This window comes from Macrosteles quadrilineatus, unplaced genomic scaffold, assembly GCF_028750875.1.
Source record: "Macrosteles quadrilineatus isolate MER2022 unplaced genomic scaffold, UCM_ALF_1.0 Scaffold_5__1_contigs__length_97177068, whole genome shotgun sequence".
NCBI lineage: Eukaryota > Metazoa > Arthropoda > Insecta > Hemiptera > Cicadellidae > Macrosteles > Macrosteles quadrilineatus.
In genome coordinates, this window is record NW_026542598.1 from 12,927,014 (window position 1) to 12,939,173 (window position 12,160).

Here is a 12,160-nt window from a genome sequence, read left to right on the forward strand (position 1 = left end):
AAATTCTACGTAAAAAACACGATTCCTTATCCTCCATAAAAACCTAATAAGTGTTCTTTCCCTTACTAGTGCACACATTTATCATTGAACCTACACAGTTTTGCCAAATAATCCAGCCAACTTCCTGAAAAATACTTACCTTAATAGTGCTGATTATGCATGTTTGACCTTTTAAATATATATATAATTTAAATATTTACACACCTCATGGAATGCTCCAGATATCCTTTTCTCAGTTTCTTGACTTCAGACTTGTCACACCACTGTCATGACGATCATCTTCTAATATCGTCCTCTTCTAACATCTCTTCTACCAGTGTCTTGACTCTTCAAATGTAGATCCGGGTGACCTAGAACCACCCTCCCCCTGCTATTCCCACTATTCCCAGAGAAATAAACAGGATTATTTCTCCAAACAGAATCAAGTCATTAGAACATCCATCCCCACGATGCCCCCCTCTAGCCTACTTCCCCATAACCCCAGACCCTGACTAGCCTACCAATATACTTCCCACTCCCTAACTCAAAAATGAACCCTCCCTCCTTAAACCCCCCAATAACCTACTTTTTTTTAAGTTCCCTCGTCCCTGTCTAGCCTACTTTATCCCCCTCCCTGTCTGAAATGGATGATCCAAGGACCTGTTATTAAAATATTTTAATAACAATTTTCTTTTCCCTATGTCTTAAACCCATAAAATCTTTTTCATGATGAAATCATATTTCTTTAAAATCTTTTGCCTTTGTATATACACAGGTCATTAGAACTTCCGTCTTTCGATGCCCCCCTCTAGCCTACTTCACCCCATAACCCCAAGCCCTGACTAGCCTACCATGATACATCCCACGTCCCTAAGTAAAATGTTCAAACCCTCCCCCCTTTACAACCCCCCTCTAACCTACTTTTTTTTATTCCCTCTCCCTGGCTAGCCTAGCAAGTTCCCCTCCCTGTCGTAGTCGGAAGTACAAATGACCTGTTCAATAACTATGAAACGATAACATAAAAATCTTTCTGGTCCGTTTTTGTTTTCAACAAATTCCCTAGCTATCAAACCCACCCTCTTACTCTCACACACACAAACAACCATACATCTTCTTTTTTGATCCAAGCAAACTTCATCTTCTTTTCATGGAATCCGGAACATCTGAACATCAATATTATGGTCAGTAAGTTTCAAGATGTGTATAAAATTAACTAAAATTGCCACTAATATGAGGTTGTAATAAGACAGAGATAGAAAATTAATTCATTAAATTAGTTTTTGATTTGTGCATTTTTTTTATTTACAAATTTGCAATATTATTTTGTCAATTGCAACAGCGTTTTAACCAAAGTTTCAACTTGATCCCTTTATGTTAACAACAGGTTGAGATAATGTTTTGAGGCAAGTAGTTGAGTATTGTTGCAATGGAGAGTAAATTTTTACTATGTACTTAGATATTATTTGTTCTTTGAGTCTGGAATACTTTTGTTATAGGGAGAACACTATCATCGCAAGGGATCTGAAGTCTCCATCAGTCAATCACTCAATATAGTTATTTATAATGGTTCCTAGACAAACATTTGTATGCCTCCTGTACAGTACTCGTGTTATCTTAAAGGAATACACTAGTTAATGTCAATAATATTAAATTAAAATACAAAATGATAATAACTACTTACGTGCAACATCCATTGAGCTTAGAGACTTTGAAACTCTTGAAGTTGACAGGATTTTGGCGGAATTCTCATGCTTAGAATTTAAACTGTGTTGGTTCAAGGCTTAAATGTAGAATTACTTTTTATCATACCACCTTAATCGTGGGAAATGAAATTAGACTTTTTTATACTCCCAATACTTGTTCTATATTAATGTTTTCAGATATGTTTTTAGATTAATGTAGTGACAATTTTAATATGTACTTTAAACTGTCGGGCTACTACTATGATTTGATCAAAACTGCATGATGAAAATGAGATGACACACTGTTGACGTTAGTCACAGTATGAAGATTTTCACAGCGCTGTCTTAGGTAATATCCGTAGAAGAGACTACTTACGGCTGGCTGTCAGGCATCTTTCATTTTTAATTTCTGAATCCTTTCAAACCAGTGTTTCCCTGGAAACAAATAATACCATAATAGTTAATAGTAACAAATCTTATGATGTAGATGATTTTTCTTACTCATCTGATAATTCACCAACCCTTATAGATAGTTTAAAAGAACCCTTACTTTTTTTTTTGATTGAGATAGAATTTTAAACGATTATCTTATAATCTGTTATTTTCACCCTCATAACAGTTTAAGGGCAACAACCTTCTTTCTAGAACTAAATCATCAGCTTCATGCCACTACACCCACCATGAGGCTCAGAATGTTTGAGAAGGCGTCTCTACCGGAACAATGTTCGGCGGACATCACAAATGTCCGTCAAACACTGTTGGACGAACATGTTTGGTGGGGACGCGGCTTTAAAAAATTATGTCTTTATTTACACCTTTGATTGTCGGAAGTAGTTTCTCCGAATCAATAGTTAAAATAATAATCTTTTATAGTGATTATAATATTATAAATTGTGAACAATATTATATTAAGATTATATTATTATTATATTATATTTGGGATTTATTATAAACCCAAACGTTAAGACTCAAAATGAAATTTAGGTTTTTCGCCTACTGAAATGAATATAAGTTTTTTTTTTTGGCAATTGTCTTAACCAGTTAAATAACCAGCCAAATGTAATTAGAATATTTGCTCACCTACATTGGTTACTCGATATTCCATGTTATTTTATAAAAGATGAATATTTTCTGGTGTAGTTAATGTGCTTGTTAAAGATGTTTGTTAGTGTAATCCATGGAATAACAATAAGTATTACCCCAAAAATAAATACATAAAACAAGTGTAGTTGTTCTGATGAATGGAAAGGGCCTCTGAATTAACTGCTATGCACGGTTGCATCTATTCAACACAATCATTCTCTTCATATTCCCTTACTAATATTATCATTACATTAGAAAATGTATATCATTTACTAAAAAGATTTAAAATATTTTTATTACAACTCAGTCAGTATTGACATATTAACCTGCCGTTGGTCAATGCGAGTGCAGTCGTGCTGTACCAAATGGTATCGTACTCTTACTTCATGTGTAATCAAAGAAATAGCTTTACCGTTACAGATAGTACTATGGTAATATTTCCCCTAGCATGCAGAGTAACGCGGTTGATATCGTAGCGAGGCTCTCAACGGAAGGGAAATAAGAAACATAGGATACACTTCATGGTACCCCCTTGGCTAGCTCTAGTGCTGGTGTCTAGGGCAAAGTCCCACACCGCCTCCTCGCCCTTATGTACTAAAATGCTCACGGTTGAGGAAAACCCTGTACCCAGTGTGATATGAATTTCCACACAGTATGCTCGCCAGTCGGGCTAATTTGATTTTATCAAAACTGCATGATGAAGATGAGATGACACACTGTTGACGTTACTCACCATCTGACAATTTTCACAGCGCTGTCTTGGTTAATATCCATTGAAGAGTTTACTTACAGCTGTCAGGCATCTTTCATTTAATTTCAGAATCCTTTAAACCAGTTTCCCTGGAAACAAATATGTACCAAATTTGTTAGTAGTAAGAAGTCTTATGTTATAAATTATTTCTATCTCATTAGCTTTTGCAGGCGATACAAATCACAAACACTATACATAAATACATAAATTGCGTTTTGGTTTTATTGAGACAGAATTTTCAACAATTATCATATAATCTGTTATTTTTCACCCGTTTTTTTCCCTGCGTAAAAACGTAAACCTAGCATTGAGAGTAACACGGTTGATATTGTAGCGAGGCTCTCCACAGAAAAGTAAGAAACAGACGATACACTTAAGTGGTGGCTAGCTCTAGAGCTGGTGTCTAGAGCAATGTCCCGACTGCCTCGATTGCCCTCATTTACTGCAATGCTCACGGTGGAGGAAGACCCTATGCCCTGTGGGATTAGAATTTTCACACAGTGCTTGCCGTTTGGGCTCTTCCTTGCTTGTCACAAGTATATTTCCGCCCCAACATACCAGAGCCCAAAGTGCACAGTTGTCCCATAAGCGTGTTCCTCTGTACCTTACTTCTCTGTGGGCTCTCTGTTTAGCCTCACATTCCTGACATTACGATCTTTGACACCCTTTCTATCCACTTCCATACACAAATATTTGTGGAACGGATGTAACTTGTAACATACACTTATTCAAAATAGCCGGGGAGCGAGCTGATCTATAGAGCGTGGGACTTTAGCCCGTCCCGGGTTCAAATCCCACCAAATCACCAATGGATTTTATCTAAGAGACAAACCAACCACTAGGTCAAGCCTGAAGTAATGTTAAAAATAATCCCAGGGTCATGCCTAGCGTCCTAGAACAAACAAAAATTGCCAGAGTTTCATGACCATAGGTACAGGTATGAAAACGGTTTCTTTATAAGTTGTAAGTATACCTTATTAGATATGATCTCACAGTGCTATTAATGAGGTTTAACATTTAACTAAATGTTACCCGGTCTGCTGAAACTCATGAAGAGATACCTGTCAGTGGTAAAGCTCGGAGGAAGATGGTCGTCCAGTCGTCTACTCGGACTTTTACGGGATCAGTCGATTCTTAGTGATTTGCAACGCAGATCAGTTATTCCACTAATTGTTTCTCATCCTTTTTAGTGTGCTAACCGTACTGTATTTCTATTGATATTAATTTTACTTTTGGTTACAAGAAATGAAAACGTTATTAAGATTCCAACCAGACCGCAATTTTTTCAGGTTTTAAAATCATTGAAATGAAAACCATGGCAACTTATTTAAACCAAAATACTAAGGGATTTGCTTTAGCAATAATTTCCAAAATAAAAGAATTTGTATATTGATCGCAAACTTTAGTTGTCAATTTCTTGACTTCATTCAATAAGCAAAGCAATATCCAATAGGTACCTTAACAAAAACTATTGAGCTATTCACTTATAGTTAATTTTGAACAAGCTAAAGTGTTATATTTCTTGCCACCATAACTTGAGGCAGCCCAAACTGACCTGCAGGGCCATTACCAGCTGGACCCGCACGACCCTTTTACAATCCTATTAGCGACGCCTTCGTGAACGCCCTAGTTCAATATTAACTTTAAAATTATAATCTGATATATTCTCTATTTGCTAAAGCTTTGATTTCCTAGGCGCGGAGAGCGGACTCCTCTTGTCTTAGGTAATTTAATGTTACTGCTTTCCCAGAAGCGGAGCGGAACACCATGTAATTGCTTTTCCGCTCTCCGCGCTCCTCTTCTGCGTCTTGGAAAATCCGGCTTAAAGGCAGTTTTCAAATATAGGATTCATCACGAAAATATCCCTATATCACAACTTTTATTAGTTACCTACTTTATACTATTTTACTATTTTAAGTTAGGAATATTGATCCTTGTATACCTAATATTCAGTTTGGTAAAAAAAATACCTAACTCCGCAAAAGTATTACCTTTACAGTAAATCTTAACAGTTTACAAATATCGAAGGGTTTACAAAAATTATTTACTACTGTATTTACCTACCAAATGAGTTACATTTAAGACTTTGGGAAAAATAACAAGTTCAAGAGTACTTACGGTCTGACGACTTCCTGGACATAGTGTATATATATTATTGAGCGAAGCTCTTATACGTCGACTTTAATGCATTTCGTAATACGCAAACTCCTCCTAGACGGCTGAATCAATCGTTTTCAAATTTTGCATGGTGATAAAGACCATACCGGTGAGTGCCAACATCTATATGGCGTTGAAAAAGTCTCTCAGGAATCCGCCCCACTGGGTCTCGTAATCCTTATGGAAGCAGTATTTGACACATAAACAAAAACATATGATCAGCTGTTGACTTTTAAATGCAGTAGATAAAGAAATAGCTGATAGCATTAATTCACAGATATTAGAACAGAAACAGTATGGATCATAAATATAATCAAATGACGACACTAGCTTGAGGTCCCTGACGTAGAAAGTGGTGAAGGAAGTAGTAAAGGTGAGCAGTCTGGAGTGTGGAAACTGTTTAAGACGATTAGATTTAGGTAGGTATCTGCATTCCTAAAATTCTATGGGAAGGGAGGAAAACGGGTCCGCGACGTAGGAAGTGGTGAAGGAAGTAGTCAAGGCGAGCTGTCCGGAGTGTGGGAACTGTTTATGACGATTAGATTAAGGTATCTGCATTTCTAAAATTTTATGGGAAGGGAGGGAAACAGGTCCGCGACGTAGGAAGTGGTGAAGGAAGTAGTCAAGGTGAGCTGTCCGGAGTGGGAACTGTTTATGACGAATAGATTAAGGTATCTGCATTCCTAAAATTCTATGGGAAGGGAGGGAAACAGGTCCGCGACGTAGGAAGTGGTGAAGGAAGCAGTCAAGGTGAGCTGTTTGGATTGTGGAAACAGTTTATGACGATTAGATATAGGTATCTGCATTCCTAAAATTCAATAAGAAGGGAGGAAAACGGGTCCGCGACGTAGGAAGTGGTGAAGGAAGTAGTCAACGCGAGCTGTCCGGAGTGTGGGAACTGTTTATGACGATTAGATTAAGGTATCTGCATTCCAAAAATTTTATGGGAAGGGAGGGAAACAGGTCCGCGACGTAGGAAGTGGTGAAGGAAGTAGTCAAGGTGAGCTGTCCGGAGTGTGGAAACTGTTTATGACTATTAGATTTAGGTATCTGCATTCCTAATTTTCTATGGTAAGGGAGGAAAACGGGTCCGCGTCGTAGGAAGTAGTCAAGGCGAGCTGTCCGGAGTGTGGAAACTGTTTATGACGATTTGATTAAGGTATCTGCGTTCCTAAAATTCCATGGGAAGGGAGGGAACGGGTCCGCGACGTAGGAAGTGGTGAAGGAAGTAGTCAAGGTGAGGTGTCCGGACTGTGGAAACTGTTAAGGACGATTAGATTAAGGTATCTGCATTTCTAAAATTCTATGGGAAGGGAGGAAAACAGGTCCGCGACGTAGGAAGTGGTGAAGGAAGTAGTCAAGGTGAGCTGTCCGGAGTGTGGGAACTGTTTATGACAATTAGATTAAGGTATCTGCATTCCTAAAATGCTATTGGAAGGGAAGGAAACAGGTCTGCGACGTAGGAAGTAGTGAAGAAAGTAGTCAAGGCGAGCTGTCCGGAGTGTGGGAACTGTTTATGACGATTAGATTAAGGTATCTACAATCATTAAATCCTATGGAAAGGGAGGGAATCAGGTCCGTGACGTAGGAAGTGGTGAAGAAAGTAGTAAAGGCGAGTTGTCCGGAGTGTGGGATCTGTTTATGACCAATAGATTAAGGTATTTGCAATCCAATAATGTTAAGGGAAGGGAGGTAAACATGTCCGTGACGTAGGAAGTGATGAAGGAAGCAGTAAAGGCGAATTTTTCGGAGTGTGGGAACTGATAAGACTATTAGATTTAAGGTATCTGCAATCCTAAAATGCTATGGAAAGGGAGGAAAACAGGTCCGTGACCTAGGAAGTGGTGAAGGAAGTAGTAAAGGCGAGTTTTTCGGAGTGTGGGAACTGTTTATGACGATTAGATTAAGGTATCTTGGTATCTACAATCTTAAAATTCTATGGGAAGAGAGGGTAACAGGTGTGCGACGTAAGAAGAGGTGAAGGAAGTAGTAAGGTGAGCAGTGTGGAGTTAGGGAACTGGAAACCGTTTGTAGCAGTTAGATTAATGTATCTGCAATGCTGAAATGCTATGAGAAGGGATGGAAGCATGCCCACGACATAGAATATTGTGAAAGAAGTAGTAAAGGCTAGCAGTGCGGAGTGTGGGCAATGTTTGTGGCAATTAGATTAACGTTTCTAAAATACTAAAATGCTATGGAGAGTGATGAAAACAGGTCCACGATGTAGGAAGTGGCTTAGGAAGTAATAAAGTATGAACATATTATGAGAACCGTCTGTGGCAGTTAGAATAATGTATCTTCAATCCTAAAATACTATGAGAAAGGAAGGAAACAGGCCCCACGACGTAGGAATTGGTGAAGGAAGTAGTAAAGGCTGGCAGTGCAGAGTGAATGAACTGTTTGGGCAGTTAGATAAATGTATCTAATACTTAAAATGCTATGAGAAGGGAAGCAAACAGGTCTATGTTGTAGGAAATGGTGAAGGAAGTAGTAAGGCATGCAGTACAGAGTGTGGGAACTGTCTTTGGCAATTACATTAATGTATTTGCAATCCTAAAATGCTATGGGAAGAGAGGGAAACAGGTCCACGACGTAGGGTGTGGTGAAGGAAGTAGTAAAGGTGGGCAGTGTTGAGTGTGGGAATGGATTAATGTTAAATCAATGCTAAAATGCTATGGGAAGAGACTGGTTAAAATGATTATGAAGTACGAACCGTTACATATTTCGATACGTATTCAATCGTTTACAATAGAAATTTACAACTGAGTTGACAAAAGCTGAGTTTTACTCCATAGAGGCTAAAAACGAATTTTATTCCTTAAAGAGTAAAAATGCTACTTTAGACCCGCAACGCATGCATCAATGACGACTGTTTTTACTGCAGTATGACAAAAACAATATAATATGAACCCTTGAGTACTCCGCTCAATTTTGTGGATGCATCTGCGAACGCCACCTAGTATATATACAGAATTTCAGACACACTAAACACAACTCGTGTGAACGATGACGACAAACAAACGAGCGTCGATTGAGTTCCAATGTGAATTATCTGTGGTGTATGAAGTAAACCATGCAGTTTTTAGACGTCATGATAGGACTATCGGGGCGGAGCTTTATAATTTAAAAATATTGTTATTTCGATTTTAGAATCCACGTAACACATTGTACTTGTTGTTAAAATCCTGTTTAGAGCTGAAAATCCAAATAAAAGGTTCATAAACTAAACTTAATATTAATATTAAGCGATTTTGGGAAAAATTGTATTCTTAATTTTCATCTTATTTTTATATGTAGAATCTGGTTTTGCTACGTTTTTTTGTGATACTCTGTATATTTAGCCATAGCTTCGTAATTTAGGGGAATGCCTCAATTACACCTATATAATTCCTATACGTTAATGAACTAGTTCAGCACATATATTAATATTTTATCAATGCATTATTCGCATTTTATATTAGAAAACATTACTATGCAACTTATTTGCATTGCATTGGTTTTCCAGCATCTCAGCAGGAAACGGTAGTGGCGGTCCACAGTCGTACCAACCTGTAGATATTTGCGAAAACGTTTGAATACACGTAGGTTTACATTCTTATGAGACGCTCCCCTTTATTTTTTTTATATTATTTTTTTTTTAACATGACTGCATTTTTTAACATGGTTGACAACTTAAGGGGATTCGCCACTGAAAAGGGTAAATTTTTTTATTTAATGAGGAAAGTTGTGAAACTATTTTTTTTCTAGTAGGGTATAGTTTAACAAAAAATGGAAAAATTTTGGTTTACTTCTAAATATAAATTATAGGTGGTAAAAAAATAAAATAGAGGTTTTTCGATCAATTTGTAAGGGGTTTTAAAAATCGATATTCTGAAGAGAGTTCTTTATGGATTTTGATAAATTTGGTGTTTTTTTAAAGACAGTTATCTAAACTTAATATTTAGGTAGATTCGTAATAATATCTCAGATACTTTTTTTGCTGTGACAAAATAAATATAATTTTTCTTCAGAAAAAAAAATTAGTTTGAAAAAAACGTTATTGTTCAGTACCTAATTAACTTAGATACCTAATTCTACCTAAATATTTTCCTAATACTGTCTAGAATAAGTAGTAAAAATTTCAACAATGTACCTTTAGTGGCTCTCAAGATATATCAAATTTTGTATTGAAAAACGTGAAATTTCAATGTTGCGGAAAACTGCGTTTGAATAAGAAGGTGTCCTATGATCTTGTAGCTATCGTAAAGAGCGAAACCCCTTGGTTATAACATATAATAACATTCATACATGGATTACATCATACTTTTTGGATGTAATAGGGTCCAATGTACAAAGAAATGTAAAAAAATATTTTTACAATTTTTCATGATTCTTACCTATTTTCCGTGGCAAATCCCCAAATCCCCCAGTGGCAAAAAAATGGAAAACCCTGTAGCCTATATTTTATGATTGTTTTGGAAAGTAAATGCGATATCAAAAAGTTTGTATTTTTTAAGTTCTTTTTATTAAGCTACTCGTTTAGGAGTTACGGCTTGTTGCACTTAAAAAGTGGCTTGCTTTGTACATTCTAAATCCTGCAGCTCATAAACAAGTATGTTTGGAGAGGATAATGCAAATACACTAGTAAATAAGGCTTAGGCCTACATAGTGTCTACATTCTAAAAATGTCATATGATAAAAATATATTAAAAATATTGATTCAATTTATTTAAAAATGACTACCATTTGCCTAAAGTGACAGCTAACTTTAAAATTGAAACACTCTGTATTTTATGGTCTTTTAGATGCTATTTTAAGTACCAAGGCGTATTTACTCTTTGAATTTCCTCTCAAAACTTACTCGTTTAGGATGTACAGGAGCAGAATGTACACCACATGCCATTTTTTCTTAGGTGCAACCACAGACAAGAGACCACCATTAATTGTCTATTAATGTAATGCAACAAGCTGTAACTCCTAAACGAGTATCTTTAGAAAAGAATTTAAGATAAATAGTATATTTCATCACTAGGGCCTAAAGTGACTCTTTTTGACCAGAGGTCAAGTTTTACGTTCGAGGCGAAACAGAGGTCGGAAAATCAGCGAGGGTTAAAAAAGTCACTTTTTGCCCGTGTGGTGAACTATATTTTTCGTCATATTGAATCATTAATCAACAAAAATAGAGCTAGAAAACTAAATAATTTTTATGTAAAGATAACCTCTCAAAACGACTTCCAGCTTGTTTTCAATTCTGCTAATACAAATAAGCAAGTGTTTACTGTGATTCAATTATTTTGTATATTACGATTGTGTTATTATACCAACAAATGTCGTGCAATCGACAACAATAGGCTAAAACCTTACCTATAGTTCGGCCGCTTAGAAAGCGACCACCTCCAGCATTGGTTTAGCATTAGCGCGCGTCGTTTTCTAAGCGGCCGAACTATAGTAAATCAATCGATAAATAATTTCGATTGATACGATTGCAACGATCGAAATTTACAACTGTTTACAACAGCTGAAAATCAGTTACTACTTGGTGACTGCGTAGTGCATGTATTGCGTGTGCTGCGCCTCAGCTCAGCATGCGCTAACCACGAACAAAACAACCTGCGCAGAAACGAAAAGATCACTTGGTTCGCGCCGGTAGGTGGGGCGTACCATTCAAACCTGCGCGGCTCGAAACGGCCCAGGGTTCTTTTGTTTCTGGTATTACTATAGTCAAAAATTCGTGTGCTGCGTGGCTTGCGCCGGGTGCGCCGCAAAACTTGGCTTGCGTGCGTTGTGTCACGTGTGTCTCAGCATACGCCCGGTCTTACACACACTCACACACAAAAATATTGATTCCATTGTCTCAAAAATGGCCACCATTTTCCAAAATGGCAGAGAAATTTGAAAATAGGAAACCCTAGATGCATTTTATAATCTAGATGCAATTTTAAGACTTTTTTACTCTTTAAATTTTCGCTCTAAACGTACTCGTTTAGGAGCTACATGATGCAGAATGTACACCGCAAGCCCGCAAGTCATTTTTTCTTAGTTTTAACACGCCGTAACTCCTAAACGAGTAGCTTTAGAGAAAAATTGCCAATAATAAAAACTTTTTTAAATTATATATTTGCTTTCTAAAACAATCATAAAATATAGGGTCTTTCATAAGAAAAGTAAAAGTTGGCGGCCATATTGGAAAAATGGCGGCAAAGATGTTTTTTTGAACTTGACCAAAATTGCTTAAATAAAAAATCCAAGGCAGTTACAATTTATCATTTTGTTACATCTCTTATAACTTTCGAATAAAATAGGTGACACACTTATATCAATCACCCTGTATAACATAAAAATATAGTATAGTTGCCTCTTTCATAATCATTATTATAAATTACTCCTTCAATCTCTTGGATATCTGTTTAAATTACCAACAAGATAAAAGCTTAATCATACACTAACAAACCCTTTAATATGTGGCATTATGTAGATCACTCTAAAAACGATTTTCGGAAATTAAAATGACTACTGTATCTTGGATTGT